This window comes from Dasypus novemcinctus, chromosome 14, assembly GCF_030445035.2.
Source record: "Dasypus novemcinctus isolate mDasNov1 chromosome 14, mDasNov1.1.hap2, whole genome shotgun sequence".
Classification (NCBI taxonomy): Eukaryota; Metazoa; Chordata; class Mammalia; order Cingulata; family Dasypodidae; genus Dasypus; species Dasypus novemcinctus.
This window is the reverse complement of record NC_080686.1, coordinates 48,126,861-48,145,558: the sequence shown is the minus strand read 5'-3', so window position 1 is coordinate 48,145,558 and position 18,698 is coordinate 48,126,861.

Below are 18,698 nucleotides of genomic sequence, written 5' to 3'. Positions count from 1 at the left end.
AACAATCTAGGAATTCAACTGATTGTTGCTGTTTATGCACAGAAGGAGGGGTAAAAACGGACTATTTGTCATTAGTCTGAAAAATGTGCACGAAGACATAACTTCATATAAAAACTAGGTAGAATTTGCAAGTGAAATAAATATCTGATATCTTTAGGTGCGTTGCCTTGAAAATGATGATTGGTTTTTTCCATTGTTATAACATTGTTACAACAAAGTTAATATAAATTGGAATTTCAAGACACTTGATATCAAAATCATGTAATTTTAGATCATCATATATTTTTCAAAAACCGCCAATGAATCATTTGCATCTTCAGTTGATTTACTCCAGCATATTTGTCTATAAATTTCAAAATTCTTTGTCAACAGAGAAAAGAGATAATTCTAAGTTCTAAGATTTTAAGATTTCTAGTGTTGGCTTAATAGCAACAATAATAAAATCCTTAGATATACATTAAGGGAAACGATGCTAGAAAAAGAGCTAGCCATGATTAACTATAAATTATCTCCTGCCATATTGATGGTGCTTCTCCCATCACCATTCATTATTGCCAAGTTGTCGTATTGGGCAATTTGTAAGGCACCCCCTAAAAGACTCACACACACACACACACACACACACACACATCCAAGCACAAAGAAGAACAACCAAAGAGGAAATTTGGGTAAATAAAATTACTGGGGGAAGGGAGATGACCTGAATTTGGAAGTTTTTAACGAGGTTGTATGTCAAACATGTAAACTTAAAATACCTGAAGTGATAAATTTTAAATCTATTTCTACTCATGATTGAGTGTTTATTTTGTAAGGAATCAGGTAATATAACTAATTCAAATTTCAGCAAGTTGATATCATTGTTGTTTGCAGTACAGCAGAGAAATGAGGAATTGCCTACTTTTTCACCACTAAGATCAAAGTATAAATTAGGATTTGAAGTAAGGAAACTTAAATATTTTGGATATTATTTATAAGAGCATGCATCTTTGAATATATTTTTTCATAAAACAAAATTGAGAGTAAAAAAGTAAAAATGGCCAATAAAAATTAAATTTCAAATTAATCTTTAAGTAAATGTCATGAGTGACACAATTTTCATTTTCTTCCCTAACAATTTTTTCTCCACAAAAACATGGTCAGGACGCCTGTTTAACCATATTCTTTAGGAACATGGTAGGCCCCATTCCTGAGTTTGTCACCACTAATAGGTGGGTCATTTGGATGGGATCTTAAATTTTGGTTCTTGTTCATGGCATATATTTGTAAGGAGCACGCTGATATTTTGTTCCAAATGTTGCCACTCACTGCCATGAGATAAAGTCACTTTATTTGAGAGTGAGAGCGTGACTCCAAGGGTGAGCATTCCCCACCCCGCCCCAAAATCTATGCAGTAAGATACATTAAGTATTCTTAAATTCAAACTTTTTTCCAAATACAAATTCTCCTTATAAAATATGGCAATAGCATCCTAAATGAAGGAACATCCACTAATCTAAAGGTAATGATTCGATTCCAGGGATTACATTTAGTTTATCAAATCAAGTTTTAAATAACCTAATGATTGTGTTTGCTTGTAGAATTAACTAATAAAATTTTGTTTCATTTTGTTATGGCATTTCATTTAGGTGGCCATTACTTCATCTGTGAAATGGAGGGAATAATTTCTGCCTTGCAGTGTTCTCATGAGGCTTAAATTAGATAATATGTGTAAAGCATTGATCACAGGGTAGGACAGTGAGGTTGGTACTCAGCAAAGTTAGTGCCTTCTCTGGCCTTGTTCATTTTATCTAATTTCTTTCTGGGCAATCACCTACTTGTTCTTTGCTGGCCGTAAACAGAGTCTTCCGTACATGTTGCAAAGCAGAGGTGCTAACACTTAGACCTCACTTAGATGAAGGACACACCCTGCTTGCATGAGATCAGATCGATGCCCTCAACGTTCGCCCTTTCCTTCAACTACTCTGGACTGCTCAATCTCATCACCTGTTGTGCCTTCCCCAGTGTGAGTAGAAGTAAATCTTTTTTTTTAACCAAACGTGATCAATTATATAAGAAAAAACATTAATCTAAGAAAACAAAATGAACTAAAACTCGTATCACTATGATAAGAACTACAAATTACTACAATTATTGCAAAGTTTAACACTTCTTTGGTGTATTATTTGACGAACACGTTTCTAAGAGTGAAATTCCAACTCCTGTAAATGGCAGTCAGAGGTCTTCAAAGACAGCCCTACCTACTTTTCAGCCTCATGCCAGTCTTTCATGCCACATTTTGCTGGCTCTCTTCTTCTGTTTACAGAATAAAACACACTTTATTCTTTCCCACATCTGTGTGTTTTCAATCACTAATCCCTTCAGCTCAGTTCTTTTCTTCTTCTGTACCTGATAAAGCTAAACTTTATATCATCAGTTATGTAGGCTATAAAACATATATATACACATATATATGTATTGGATGTTTAAATAAGATTTTATGCTGAAAAGGTATTCATTTAAAAAGTAGTTCTCTGTTAAACCTGCTTTCTTTTCCTGCTTACTTTCATTCTACTTTAAGGCCAAGGAACTGTTGGAGATTGATTGCATTGATTCTTTTTTGTGGTGCAGAGGTAGGGGCTGGGAGAACTGTTGCCAGTGTAATATAAATGATTTTGTTTTCTTGGCAAAACGTCAAGCACTGACCTCTCTTCTACAGGAGCTAGAAAAGTCTCAGTTCCACTTCTGACCATTTCTGCAAAGCACTGTTACCCTAGGCCAGTCAGGTTGCCTCAGAATAATAACAGCCTCTCTGGATGCATCACTTGGTTATTAGCAACATGTGAGGTAATAGATGTGCAAGCACCTGAAAATTAACATTTTGCAGTTACTATTATTCTTACTTTACAAGTGTAATTGAATTAACAAGAGCTGGGAATTGTTCATGAAGGAAGCCTTATGATCGGTCATTTTAAACATTGTTACTGGGCACAGTAACAAGGCACAACCTGGTAAACCTAAAATTGTGGTCTCTGAAGGACATTACAAGACATTAAATACTCCCACTCAACAAATTGCTGAATAAAAGAGCAGAAAAATCCCTGTATTTATTGTTTAAATTTTATAGCCTTTTAATGTCATTATGTATTTATTTTTCCAAAATTATGTACTCAAGACTAACAGGAATTTTTGTATTAGCAGAATACACCACACAACTATTTTATTTACTCCACTGAAGAAATGCTTTTTGGTCATTTGTATATCTTCTTTGAAGAAGCATCTACTCAAGTCTTTTTCTCATTTTTGCAATTAGAGTGTCTTTTTGTTTTTGTGTTGTAGGAGTTCTTCATATATTCTAGATATTAAACCCTTACCAGATACATTGTTTCCAAATATTTTCTTCTATTCTGTAGGTTGTCTTTTTACTTTCTTGATAGAATCCTTTGATGCGCAAAACTTTTTAATTTTGTTGAAGTCCCATTTATGTATTTTCTCTTTTGTTGCTTATGTTTTTGGCATAAAGTCCAAGAAACCATTGCCTGACACACGTTCCTAAAGATGTTTCCCTATGTTTTCTTCTAGAAGTTTTATACTTTTGTTTTCTTATTTAGGTTTCTGATTCATTTTGAGTTGAATTTTGGGTATGGTGTGAGGTAAGGGTCCACCTTCATTTCTTTTGCATATGGCTGACCAGTTTTCCCAGCACCATTAGATGAAGAGGCTATTCTTTCCCTGTTGAATGGATTTTCTAACCTTGTCAGAGATCATTTGGTCATGGTTGTGAAGGTTTATTTATGAGCTCTCAATTCAAATCCATTGGTTTATATGTCTGTCTTATGCCAGTGCCATGCTGCTTTGATTACTGTAGCTTTGTAATAAATTTTAAAATTGGGAGGTGTGAGTCCTCCAAGTTTGTTCTTCTTTTGGTTATTCATGGTACCTTATCCTTCCACATAAATGTAATGATTGGCTTTTCCATTTCTGCAAAGAAGGCTGTTGGCATTTTTATGAAGATTGTACTGACTGTCAGTTATTGTGGGTAATACTGACATTTTAACAATATTAAGTCTTCCAATTTGAACACAGAATGTCCTTCCATTTATTAGGGTTTTCTTTAATTTCTTTCAGCAATATTTTATAGTTTTTCAAGTCCTTTACATACTTGCTTAGATTTGTTCCTAGATATGTAATTCTTTTATTTGCTATTATAAATCAGTTGTTTCTTGATTTCCTCTTCAAATTGTTCATTACCAGTGTCTTGAAATACCACCTATTTTTGCTTGTTGCTTTCATACTCTGTCACTTTGCTGAGTTTGTTTATTAGCTCTAGGAGATTTGTTGTGGATTTTTCAGGATATCGTGTCATCTGCAAATAGGCAAAGTTTTACTCTTTCTTTCCAATTTGGATGCCTTTATTTGTTTTTCTTGCCTAATTGCTCGGGCTAGAACTTTCAATACAATGTTGAAAAACAAAGGTTACAGTGGGCATCCTTGTATTTTTCCTGATATTAGAGGGAAAACTTTCAAGCTTTCACCATTAAGTAGGATGTTAGCTCTAGGGTTTTCATATGTACCCTTTATCATGTCGAATTTTTATCTATTCCTAGTTTTCTAAGTGTTTTTATCAAGACAGGTGATGTATTTTGTCAATGCCTTTTTTGCATCAATTTAGATGATCATGTGGTTTTTCTCTTTCATTCTGTTAATACAGTGTATTAGACTAATTGTCTTTCTTATGTTGAACCACTTTTGTATTGCCAGGATAAGTCCTACTTGATCTTTATTTTTTTTAAAGATTTATTTATTTGTTTATTTATTCCCCCACCCCCCCCCCACCCCCACCCTGTAGTTTTTTGGCTGTCTGTGTTATTTTCTCTCCTCGGGGATTCACCAGAATTCAATCCTGGAAACCTCTGATGGGGAGAGAGGTTCCCTATCAATTATGCCACCTTGGCTCCTGATTTCTCCTGTGCTTCATCTTGACTCTCCCCTTGTCTTTTTTTTTTGATGCATCATCTCTTGCTGTGTGACTCACTTGCACAGGGCACTGGCTCACCACACGGGCACTTGCGCAAGCACTCATGCAGGCAATAGCTCACCATGCAGGCACTCGCTCACCATGCAGGCACTCACCCGGGAACTGACTCACTGTGCAGGCATGCTTCTCTTCTTTTTCACCAGGAGGCCCCAGGAATCGAACCTGGGTCCTCCCATATGGTAGGTGGAAGCTCTATCACTTGAGTCACATCCGCTTCCCCTGCTTGATCTTGATGAATAATTCTTTTAATGGATTCGGGTTGCAAGTATTTTTGTTGAGGATTTTTGCATGTAAATTCATGAGGGATATTGGTCCATAATTTCCTTTTCTTGTGATATCTTTTTTGGCTTTGTTACTAGAGTGATGCTGACCTCATAGAATGAGTTAGGATGTGTTTCCTCCTCTTCAATTTTTAAGAAATTATTTGAGTAGGCCTCATTAATTTTTATCCATTATCTTTAGAAAAAGGTACTTGTACACTTCTAATTTTGCCTCTAAATAATGAGGGACCTATCATTGTTAAAATAAATTCCATTCAGATATGGCTTTAAAATATTTTTTGGTACTTAATTTTACATAATCTAAATCATCTTAGCATGCAATGTTGTAGAAAAAATTAACTATTTACAGTGCTATATTAATTGTTCTTATAAATTACAGCCAACTCAAATTTTACAAATATACTTTGGTAGATAATTTGGTCTTTGGTATTTAAAATCTTAAAACTAGTATGATATCCGTAAGTAAATTTTCTCAAACCAGAAACTCCCTTAGTTAACCAGTATCATTGTAAATGAAAAGGCAATTATGGAATGCATATGGTAAGCTACATAGTTCAAGGTGACTATAATATTTATTCATTTATATAAGACATAAAATTTGACAAAAAGTTATCTGCTTTTATGTGCTCTGGTAATAAACCATCTACCTTGTTCTAACACAGGGATGTTTTAACAATTTTTAATACACCTTCTCTGAAATTCCATCTCAACATCTCTCCATGGAGACGTATAGTATATTCTCTCTGTGTGTGACTTTAAAGGCATGATGCAAGAATAGTGAATCATATGAAATCCTATAAAATTAAAAATTTTAAAGGAAGTCGGTATAAATATTTATGTCAAAAACAAATGTGTTTTGTTACAGTCTAGAATAAAGCATTTTCCTGGAGCTCATTCAGCATGTAACTATAATTGAGACCTTTGGAATTATCATTCCATATTTGAGCTAGCTAGAGTACAATGTGTTTTTCTTCATACATCAGAAGTTTCATGTGAATTCAGAAGACTTCGAGGCATTTAGATTCCACTCTAAATAAATTCTTTTGAAGATCCAATATATTTTAATCTTGTAACACAATATTGCTAAATGGAAGCCAGAGAAAGTATCTGCAATTCTAATTTTTCAGAATATTCTACTGAAGATGAAATATAAGGGAATAGAAAGTGATTGTATGGCATGTAAAGTTGAATCACACAGCTTGAAACAGCCAGAGAATATTTCTCAGGCAATGAAAGCACCTTACATCTCACTTTTTCAACCAGGGCACCTACTCATTGTTGGCTAATATTTATAAATGTCAACAACATGGAACAATTGGAAAGCATATCCAAACTTCAGGGCCAAGGAAGTTTCAGTCTAGGCTTGCTATGTAAGACTGACTGACAAGAACCAGTGGGAAAATGGTAGGTCTGGTGGGGAAGAATATGGTACAAAGACAAGGAGTATCCTGCTCCTGTTTGGAGATCTATCTGGGCACCTGCTTTGTTAATCCCTCTTTAAACTCCTACTTTCTACTGACGTTGACCCTTAGGACAGTTTATCCTTCTGCACTCTCATCATGGCTTGAATCCTCAAGAGTAGCCATTCTGACCGTATTTTTGGTTTCTAGTTTCATTCACAGTAGTAATGGTAATTACTGCCGTTAAAGACTTTTTTCCCCCCCAGAAGATGCCAGGGAAAGGGGAGAAAGGACAAACAATGCATCCATTTGAATGAGATGGAGGAATCTCACAGGCCCCTGTTGGGCAGAAGCACACATTCGAATACCTTGCTCACAGCCAGATTGATGCACTTGGCCCTTCCAAAATAAACAGGCTGGATTCTTTGTTTGGCAATCTTTGTATTCAGATTCACAATTACTTTTCTAAGGTATTCTCTTTTTCACACAGGGATCAGAACTGAGCCTGAGAGGAACAGCTGGTCGGATCTTTTCATCTTTGGCCTAAGTCACAAACTTCCCACATTGATATTTGATTGAGAAGTTGAGTAATGAACATTGTTGACTGAAGTTCAGTGCTCAGATTGCAACCAGCAACACTACCTAGTCTGAGACAGGGTGATGAGAGAAACACATGGCAGCTTAGTGTGTCTGATATTGCACAAACTTTCCCTTTGCCATAATTAAAAAGTGACACAACTTGAAAACTGAATAAAAATGTGTCCATCAGTTGGTTCTGATGAACTTTGCACAGTTTTACAAGTAGAAATGTGTTACTAAAACCTATATTAATTTTTTAAGGTCATATTATTTAAGAGGATTAAGAAGGATCTCTCTGGGGCAGTGGTAAACTAGAAAGAATTGCTGATCATCTTTTGCCCTGTAAAGACTTTCATTGTTCTTTTAACAAGGAAAGAGAAAAAATAAAAAATAAAAATCTAGAAATGTAAGTATTGGATTGCATGGAAAATATATATTATAATAATCTATTTCTTAAATTTAGTATGCTTTGACTTGTAGATCTTAAATTGATCTTCAATTTAGACTTTGCTACAGCTATAGATGAATGACATGTCACAAATTAGTCCAAGTTCTCAATCTCTCAGAAATTGTTTCTTTGCCAACTGACAGACAGAAACTTCTTAAGCTACTATATTCTATTCCATAATTTTTAAGTCATCAAGTAAAGAAGCATATTTGTTTTGTTCAATGATTGTCCAATATTCTTCCACAGCCTGAGATACAGGTACTAACCATAATCATTCACTTCTGAAGTTTCTATGACTACATTTGACACACCAGGTCCCACAGATTCCAAACAGAAGTATCATTTGGCAAAGCACAAGTTTTTAAATATGTCTAAAGAATGTAACTGAGAGAACATCATGCACCATGTAATCCACACATTCATTTAGTGACTTCTAGTGGCAAGCTCTCTTCTAGGCACTGGAGATATTAAGGATCAAGAGAAAGAGTGCCCCTCATTAAGCTTACATTCTAGTTGGGTGATACTAACAAAAAGCAAGCAAACAGACAAATAATAACCAAGTGGCTTGTGATACACGCTAGGATGAAAACAAATTAAAGGCTGAGATAGGGAATAATTCACTGGGGAAGAGAGGTGATAACTATGGGAGGTCCATCTGAGGAGGCGAAATAAAAGAACAAAAGCATGGGAAGACATTAACTAATTGAAGAACTTGATGAAGAGTATTCCCAGTGGAAGGAACTCCAAAAACCCACTGTGGGTATGTGTAGTAATCCAGGGAGATAATGGTACAAGATGAGTTTAGAAGGCTGGTAGGTACAGACCATAGAAGGCGATGCAGGTCCCAGTAAAGAGTGGAGGGGTTTGTCTTTGCAGATCATTCTGGTTGCTATAGGGAATGGAGTAGAGGTGGAGGAAGCAAGGAATAATAATTTGCATTGTTATGGTACTAGTAAACATTTTCTTTGTATGATGAAACTACAGATCTCAAATAGAGTTCATAGTCCCATTAGTGAAATGTGTATAGGTGCACAGGGAAGAGGAAATAAGACACTGAATTCAATTCTGCATCTCAACATGGTTACTGTTAAAACAAGACAATGAAAATACAGAAAAATGCCTTGCTCTCCTTCACATTAGAAAATGGAGAGTAGTTATCAATTAGAGATTCAGGTTAACTAATAGTCCTTGATATTGCCCTGGCAATCTCCATTTTATGGCTTCTCTTAAAATATATCTAAACATGCATGTTGAGAAGAACAGCCTGAGGAAGGGAGAGATAAAGCAGCTAGTTCCATTCCAGTGAAAGGAAGATTACTAGTTCAGGGAGAGCAAGAAACAGCTATTGCTAGGGCATGTTTTTATTTGTTGACTTTTATTTAGTTAGTTCTTGTAGTTGTAATTAAGAGTTGGAATTCCGTGTTCCAGAGAGCTGGGTGCCAATCCCAGCTTTGTCTCTCACTTCTGGCCAGTAACTTCTCTGATCCTTAGCTTCCTCATCAGTAGAGCAGGGATGCGTTTAGATTAATTAAGACAACAAATGCAAAGTGCTTAAGCATGCTGCTTGATATTTAATATGCAGTCAATAAACGTTAACTTAAAAAACATAAAAACTTAAAATAGATAAAATTCTGTCCTGGATTAATCCACTTCCAATTACATAGAAACCAGGACTATTTTGGTTAAAACTGTATGCCCAATTCCTAGCCCAGTGTTTGACACCAAGTAGGCATTTAATACATACCGTTGAATGGAGGAGGGAGGGAGGGAGGGAAGGAAGGAAGGAAGGAAGGGAGGAAGGAAGGAAGGAAGGGAGGGAGGGAGGAAGGGAGGAAGGGAGTAAGAAGGGAGGGAGGAAGAAGGGAGGGAGGGGAAAGGAAGGAAGGATGGAGTGGGGGTTTCTACCAAACAGAAGGTACATTGTCTGAAGGTAGAGTTCCTTCTCTCCAATTAAACAAAAGCAATTGCTTCTGGTCCAGATTGTTTGATAAAAGACTGAAATACGTTAAAGATTTCTTGGAATCATATAGAACTAGAATAGGTAGGTGTTATGTACCTAGGATATTGCATATAGGTGTATAATGCATTCCAGTGTCTAATTTCTACCTCCAAAATATGCCTCCAATCTATCCACTTCTTTACATTTCTACTGTTATCATCATCCTAGTCCAAGTCATTAGCATCCCCCATCTTGACTACTTTGCCATCCTAAAGTTCTCCCCACTTTCACTCTTGCCTCCATCTGGTCTCCTGTGGGCCTGATCTAATCTCCTCACAAACTCCTCGCAGCCTCAGGGCCTTTGAATTTGCTGTATTCTCTATCTAGCGTGCACTTCCCCTCGGCTCTGCACATGGCAGTTCCCTTCCCATCATTCAGGTCTTAGCTTAAAAGTTCCCAGCTCAGCATGTACTTCCCTGACCATTCTATCTAAATGGATTCCCCAAGTTAATTTTTATGAAACTGTCATAAATCCCCAGTGCCTAGAAGAGAGCTTGCTTCTAGAAGGCACTAAATGAATATGTGGAGTGCATGGTGCATGAAAAAATGATATTCTCTCAATTACATTCTTTAGATATATTTTAAAGCCTGTGTTTTGCTAAATGATTCTTCTGTTTAGAATTCATGGATTCTGGTGTATCAAATGTAGTCATTGGGACTTCAGAAGTGATAGGATTATGGTTTGTATCTCAGGCTGTGGAAGAGTATTGAACAATTCATTATTCATTGAACATACACAAAAAAATCCTTCTTTACTAAGATGACTTAAAAATTATGGAATGGAATGTAGTGGCCTGAGAAGTTTCTGTCTGTCAGTTGGCAAAGAAACAATTTCTGAGAGATTGAGAACTTGGGCTAATTTGTGACATGTCTTTCATCTGTATCTGTAGCAAAGTCTAAATTAAAGATCTACAAATCAAAGCATACTAAATTTATAAAATGAATTATTTGCTTTCTGTCCTTTTCTGGCATTCAAGATGTCGAGGCAAGGACGTGGTGGGTCCTTTGGTGCAAAATTCCGGATTCCCCTGGATCTTCCGTTAGGAGCCGTGATCAACTGTGCTGACAACACTGGGGCCAAAAATGTGTATATTATCTCTGTAAAGGGGATCAAGGGACAGCTGAGTAGAATTCCTGCTGCTAGTGTGGGTGACGTAGTGATGGCCACAGTCAGGAAGGGCAAACCAGAGCTCAGAAAGAAGGTCCATCCAGCAGTGGTCATTCAACAACAAACGTCATATCGGAGAAAAGACGGTGTGTTCCTTTATTTTGAAGATAACACAGGGGTCATAGTAAACAACAAAGGAGAGAAGAAAGGTTCTGCTATCACAGGACCAATTGCAAAGGAGCATGCAGACTTGTGATGCAGGATTGTATCCAATGCTGGTAGCATTGCATGATTCTCCAGTATATTTGTGTAAAAAAAAAAAAGTTATTTGCTCCCATGCGGAAAAAAAAAGGATTATTATAACATATATTTTCCATGCAATCCAATGCTTACATTCTGGAGTTTTATTTTTTCTCTTTGATATTTATCAAAATCTTTCGTCATTTCATTTATCTGTTTCCCAGAATGAATGCATGAAGGAAGAATGAATAAAGGTCAGGTTTCACAGTCCCACTATTATTCTGAACCAGACAAGTACTTATTGAAGCAAAACACTACTGCCCAATCCCTCTTCCCAAGACTTAAACTCTGTGGTAGGGCCTACAAATTGAAGTAAGAGATATTTTTCTAAACAACGTAGCAGAAAGCACCTGTTAGTCACTGGTTCTCTATTTATAGGAAAATAAAGTCACCATGCAAGTTGTGGAAAATGCACCTCCCTAACACAAGAGTATATACGGTAATTTCCATGCCCTACTCAAGTCTTTTTGGAGGCATCTGCTAGCATGGCATGCATATCGAAATCCCAATTCAGGAATGAAAATCTGAAACCAAGCTATCTGCTTTTGTGTGCTCTGGCACTATCTCATTTAAAATAATCCAAGAATGAAAATATGAGCTAAGCTGTTTGTTTTTTAAACAATGGACATGTCAATCCTGAAATTTCATTAGGCAGGCATTTACTCTTCACAAAGATGAGTTCTTGTTGACCTTGATTATTCAGATGTCCTACAATACTAACATCCCTCCATATGTATTCATTGGAAACACAAAGAATTTAAGCCAAAATATTTCAAAACTACAGTCAACTTATTAGAGCACATTAAATAATATAGAGTCTCTGAAAGAGTTTTGGGCCATTCCCCTTAAGGTTTGTGTAGGAGATGACAATCTAAATTTCCTCCTTTCATAGGAGTGCAGTTAGGAGCTGAGACTCGGACGTCAGAGCATGCTGAGCGTGAGTGCTGGCACTACCACTTACAAGCCATGTGTCCTTGGGAAATCTACTCAACACTTTAAGGCCTTAGTTTCCTTGCCTTTAAGATGTGATAGCAAAACACTTCATTACATTCTTGTGAAGACTAAAGATGATAATGCTTTTAGTGGTTCTCAATAAATGTTAGCTGATGTAATAATATGCTTATTATTGTAATTATTCTTGACTCTTTGAGTTTGAATGGATCTGATAGGTCACTGAGTCCAACCTTCAATCCATTTCCAGGAATCTCCTCTAAATTATTTACAACTGGTCATCCAGACTCTTCCTGAATGATTTCTATGAGCAACTGCTCAATAAATTACAAAGTAGGTCATTCCATTTTCCACAATTCCGTTACTTGAAAATAATCCATTAGGTAGAAATCTGTCTCCTTTTCTCGAGTAAGGCCTAGTTCCGTAGTTTAGAGTGAACTGATTTAGGTTAAACTATCAGCCCTAAATCATCCCTTAAAGTCTTTGAAAATATTTACTTCCTTTTCCTCACCTCCTATTGCATTTTCTGATTCTCTCTGTTCCAGGCTAAGTATCCCCAGTTCTGACACAACTTTACTCTCCTGGTCTCTGTCTTTTGAACACACTCCAGTTTGTTAATATCCTTCTTAACAATAGCTACCCCCAAACTGAACAAAATATTGTAGAAACTGTCAAATAAGAGTGGTGAGAAGAAGTATAATGATATTCTTTTCCTGACCCCTATACTTATTTTAATGCAGGATAGGACTGTCTTAACTTTTTTGGCTCACACCTTTGGCTCACATGGAACTTGCTGTCAATTGAAACATCCAAGTGTTTTTTCCATGTGAATTCCTGTTAATCCAGGTCTCCCTGCATCCTATATTAATTTCAGCCCATAATTCCAGTCTGATGAGATGTTTTTGAATCCTGATTCTTTCTTTGAGCACATTAACTATCACTTCCAGCTTTGTGTCAACAAATGTGGTCAGTCTGTCTTCTGTGTCTTCATTTATGTTGTTAAGAATATCAAACAGGATCCAGTCATAGCCAGAGCCTTGTGATAACTCTGGGGATGTCCCTCCAAGTTGAGTTCAGTCCATGAATTAGAACTTTTTGCATACAGTTACTCAACTCTCAGTAATTTTTCCTAATTACACCATCATCCAGTTGCTATTTTTACCTACGAGCAGGCAGCTGTTGAAAGTGTGATGTAAAGAAAATCAAGGGCATTCGAGACAAATATACCTGGGTTCAAATCTTTGCTATGTCACTGACAAGCTGCATGATCTCAATCCAGTCATTTACCATTTCTGAGTTTGTCTTTCCTAATTTACAAAACAGTTTTTAATTAGTAGATTAGTTCCGTGAAGGACAGTGTCATATTGATCACTGTATCTTCAGCAGCCAGCATAGTTCAGGTGCATTACTGAACATATAAATGAGCAATGTTGGATCAAATTATTTATTTAAATTAAGGTATATTGTCTATGTCTATGTCTTTGTCATTTCTCTGATCTATTTGTCAAAAAATGATGAGATGAGATTAGTATTATTCAATCTTAAATGGTCCATTGTTGGCTCCTAACCTTTACACCTCTCATTTTTTCAATTGAGATACAATTTACATATCATAAATTCATCCCTTAAAAGTGTGCAATTGGAAGCGGACTTAGCCCAACGGATAGGGCGTCCATCTACCACATGGGAGGTCCGCGGTTCAAACCCTGGGCCTCCTTGACCCGTGTGAAGCTGGTCCACGTACAGTGCTGATGCACAGAAGGAGTGCCCTGCCACGCAGGGGTGTCCCCGCGTAGGGGAGCCCCACGCGCAAGGAGTGTGCCCTGTAAGGAGAGCCACCCAGCATGAAAGAAAGCCCAGCCTTCCCAGGAATGGCGTCCCACACACGGAGAGCTGACACAACAAGATGATGCAACAAAAAGAAACACAGATTCCCGTGCCGCTGACAACAGCAGAAGCAGACAAAGAACACACAGCAAATGGACAGAGAGAGCAGACAACTGGGGTGGCGGGGAGTGGGAGGGAAGGGGAGAGAAATAAATAAATAAATCTTTTTTTTTTTTTAAGTGTACAATTTCATCACTTTTAGTACAGTCACAGACTTTTTCACCCATTCCCAGTAACTGATTTTAGGAAATTTTTATCTGCTCCCAAGAAAGAAACCTCAGACCCATTAGTAGTTAATTGACTTTCTGCCTCTATAGAGTTGTCTATTTTGAATATTTCACATAAATGGAATCATATAATAGGTGGGCTTTGGTGTCTGTCTTCTTCACTTAGCATAATGTTTTCAAAGTTCATACATGTTGTAACAAGTATCAGTTTTTCATTTCTCTTTATGGCTGAATATGGACATACCATATTTTATTTATCCATTCATTTGATGAGCTTTTGAGTTCTTTCCACTGTTCAGTTGTTAAGAATAATGATGCTATGAGTATTCACATGCAAGTTTTTGTGTGTCATTTGCTTTCATTTTTCTCACCTGCATACTAGGAATGGAATTGTGGGGTCATATGGTAACTCTTTGTTTAACTTTTTGTGGAATTGATTCCCAAACAGCTGCACCATTTTTACATTCAACCAGCAGTGTAAGAGGTTTCCAATTTCCCCAGGGTTTGTTGTTGTTTAGTGACTTTCCTGAACTAAATCTGTAAATTCTGTATTCTTCGTCATATGAAGGCACAGAAGTCTCTGTTTGGTTAGATTAGTGAGCAACTAATAGACCCATAAACCCAGGCCTTTTTAAGGAGTTTTCTGCACACGTTGGGGTGTTGGGCATGTCTTCCATGCTCAGGTAGGCAGTTTACAATTCTTCCTTAGCCTTTACCTCCTGCTTGCACAGAGCCTCTAACTCAGCCTGTGTGAGAGTTAGTGGCCTTCTGGGGTTTTTTTCTGGGCATGCACATATGCTTTAGGCATGTGCACCGTCCTATGCATGTGTATGGCATTCTAGATTCCTAGGGATATGTCGTAGTTTATCAAAACTCCCTAAAACTACCTCATTCCACATTTTAAGGTTTTTGGTCAGCTTCCTGTTTGCCCCAACTGTTACCACCACCTCAGGCAGCTGCAGTGTTAAACCTTTGCCATGCATGTTTTTTGACAGATACTTCCAGGGGAAAAAAGGTGTTCTCACGGAGTGGGCTATGAGTCAGGTTAAACAGAGACGAGTCCTGTGAGTGGGGGTTTCCAGTGGACTTCCAGTCAGTTCAAACAATGGCAGTTCTCTGAGAATGGAGTTTTAGGGGTGTACCAGCCTGTTCTGCCCTCTCCAGTGTTCTCTAGGCAAGTGGTACTCACGGCTGCTTAAATCAGGGAGTCAGGGATGGGAACAGAGCAAATCAAACTGCCTTAAAGCTCACTGTGCTTATCAAGTTAATTTTCTTGGATAAATCCCCTCAGTTTGTTGTGGTCCTTTGGTTTATTTCCAGAGTCCTGAAAGAGTTGGTTTTGATAATTCCTGCATGTGTTCTTATTGCTTTGAAGGAGGAGGAGCTTTTTGGAAGGTCACGCTCCACCATTCCTACTCATGTTTATTTTGGAATTTTTTTCAGGTGTGGACATCAGGTTTACTAATCTGAAAAGTGACAATATTTACTTACAATGAGACTTCTGGCATTTCTCCCTTAGTCCATGGTCCCACTAAGATTACTACTAATTTTGTGGTGACAACTGCAAATGCTTTCTGAGCCTGATATTTAATTTGTCGGGGTATTGAAATTTAAATTAATCTAAATTCATTAAAAGTTCTCTTACTACTACCTCACCATTTCTTACCCACATTTGTTCTAGCCTTTAAAATTTGAAGAACATTCCTCTTGATAGAAAATAGAAACTGAGTAATTTTCCCTTATTCTGTTATTACATCATCTACTCTAAGAAGTAGGTCAATGTCTTCCCAAAGATGAATAAGAGTCATAAAGAAACATGGCTTATTACAATTGCTATTGACATAAGTTGGAAATGATAGCAAATATATTGTTCTTTTCATTTTTTACAAGGTTTAGCTCATTCTGAATGTTAGCATTCCTCATAATTCTTTCTCCTACATGTTTTTACCCTTTTTGGTTTTTCCCTTAGTTAAAGACCTTTGCTTTTATCTTTGGCTAGAAGCATCTGTTAAACAGGACTACAGTTGCCTTATATTCATTGAATAATAATAGTTTTAATTTATTTGCTAGTGTTTTTGAGCAGATGATTTTCACTGTTCTGTCCCTTAGTCAGTGATAGGTGTGGGGTAGGGGTGGAATTGTCTTTCCTGAATTTATGGCACATTAATTCTAAGTGTTAGTAGATGTCTTTCATTTTCCACTTGACCTTGTTCCCAGTGTTTGTGCACTCCTCTCAGATTCCTCTCTGGAGGCTAAAATCATATATAGTTGACCTTTCATATCTGAGACATGTATGTATCAAATGCAGAAAGATGTGCTGTACCAGCAATATTTACACCTTGAAAGAAAAAAAAGACACCCCAAACAAAACACAACAAAAGTTTTGGTAAGGAATATTGGTAATGTTAGTACAACTTTGTGACTGTAATTAATGCCACTGAATTGTATGCTTAAAAGTGGTTTAAATGGGACATTTTCTATTATATATATGTTAGCAGAATTCTTTCAACAGCACACACACACACAAAAAAACCCCAAAAGATTCACTCTAAGGAAGCTTTTTATAGGTATATTTAAGGAGAGTTCTTCAGTCTTTGAAATTTTCCATACATTTCACATTCTGCCAGAGTTTGTGTGCCTGAGTGTATAACTCAAGAGATTTTGTTAAATAGAATTGCCATAATATGCATTATTCTCTTCTCCTAAAAGATACCACCCTTTTCATTCTAAGATAGCTAATTCATATAGACATTCATTCGTTGTCTTAAAACATTTTTATGGTGTATATGTCGGTGATACAAAAGTGAACAACAGGAAAAAATAGACATACCTGCCCTCATGGAGCTTACATCCTAGTGAGAGGTGATAGACAATAATCAAAATTGCTAAGTAAATTATATAGCATATCAGAATGTGCTTAGCAATTTGGAGAGAAATCAAACAGCAAAGGGGAAAAAGAATACAGAAGTGAGAGCATAAATTCATAATGGATGATCATTTGCTTCCCTGCAAGGTTGACATTTGCACAAATAAGTGGAAGACATTTTCATGGATATAGTCTCCCCTGTTCAAATGTGTATCCTCATACTTCTCTCTTCAAAGTCTCCCTTTGACATCCAGCACGTGCTTTTCTGCCCTAAGTAAAATATCCCATTATTACTTATATGTTTCTCTCCATCTCCAACACCTCTATAAAAACTTACTCCCTTTCCAGATTTCATTAAATAGTTATCTACTGTGTTTACAATGGGAAATATGCTCTCCCGGAAAGAGACATTTGTTCTTCTAAATGACCTTCTAAAAAAGCTTTTAACTTTTATCATGAGCATCTTATAATACATATATGTCCTCTGAAGGAATTCCCCACTTTTGAACATACTAAGTTTACCCTTATAAGCCTTCTTCATATGCTGTACTATACTACTTTATTTCTCCCAGAAGAAGGTGTCAGTTTCTGTTATTTTTATATGGACCATGACTCTATTGCCAGAGCAACCTGTATTTTTATTTTTAAAAATATTTGAAAAATAATTCCAACTAATTTTGGAAAACTGTATTTAGGTTAATTAACGAATCTTAAATTCAATAATTTATATTTGCAAGTAGAAAACAGCCTACCAGTTATTTATTTCCTTAAGACATAGACTTTCATTTGAATTAGCACAAGAGGCCCAAAGATCTAAAGTCTGGAGAACCATTTGTGTCATTCCTCCAAAATATTTATTTTATCTAAGGATATTTATATTCAAAACATTTTTTAAAAATTGTAGGTAGTTTTATGGGGTTAAGATAAAATTCCCACAATTGTAGAATAGGAGCATTCCAAAGTTTGGGAGTGATATTTTCTTTAGAAGGATGCAAAGAGAAAGAGCTACTGTCTACTACATATAAAATCCTATAATAATCCTCACAACAACATAAAGAGCTTGACAGTATTATCTCTATATGATACATGATGAACAAGATGGTCAAAAAAGAATGTACTTGCCCCAGGTTACAACGAATTCTGCGTGGCTCTAAAGACATCATCTGTCTTTCTAGTATTTCATGTAATAACCAAACCAAAACTAGGTCTGTCCCAAATAGTAGGTACTACAGAAATCCAAAAGCATAATAGCTTACTAACCAAAGATTGGTTGAGTCACATTAAATTTGTGAAGTACCCAGAGAGTTCACTGACGAGCCATCAATTCAAATGAAAAGCAGATGCATGATTTATGTCAGGAAAAGACAACAGGGTCCTAAAGGCTTGTTTCCTTCCACCCCCATCCCCTAAAAAAGCAGAGAAAGTTTTGTTCTAGTGCCTTAAAAAAGTCTAAAACTTTTATTTTCAGCATGTTTTAGAAAACATGACAGGTATTTAGCAAATTCTCAAGTATCAAAATAACATGGTGGTGAAAATTCGAGATTGGTATGTGAATTACCACTCTGGTACAAAGTGTACTGAGGGCGCATCTTTCCAGCCCTTTGCAAAGCTGCCATCCTCAAGTTCTCAAGGCCGGCT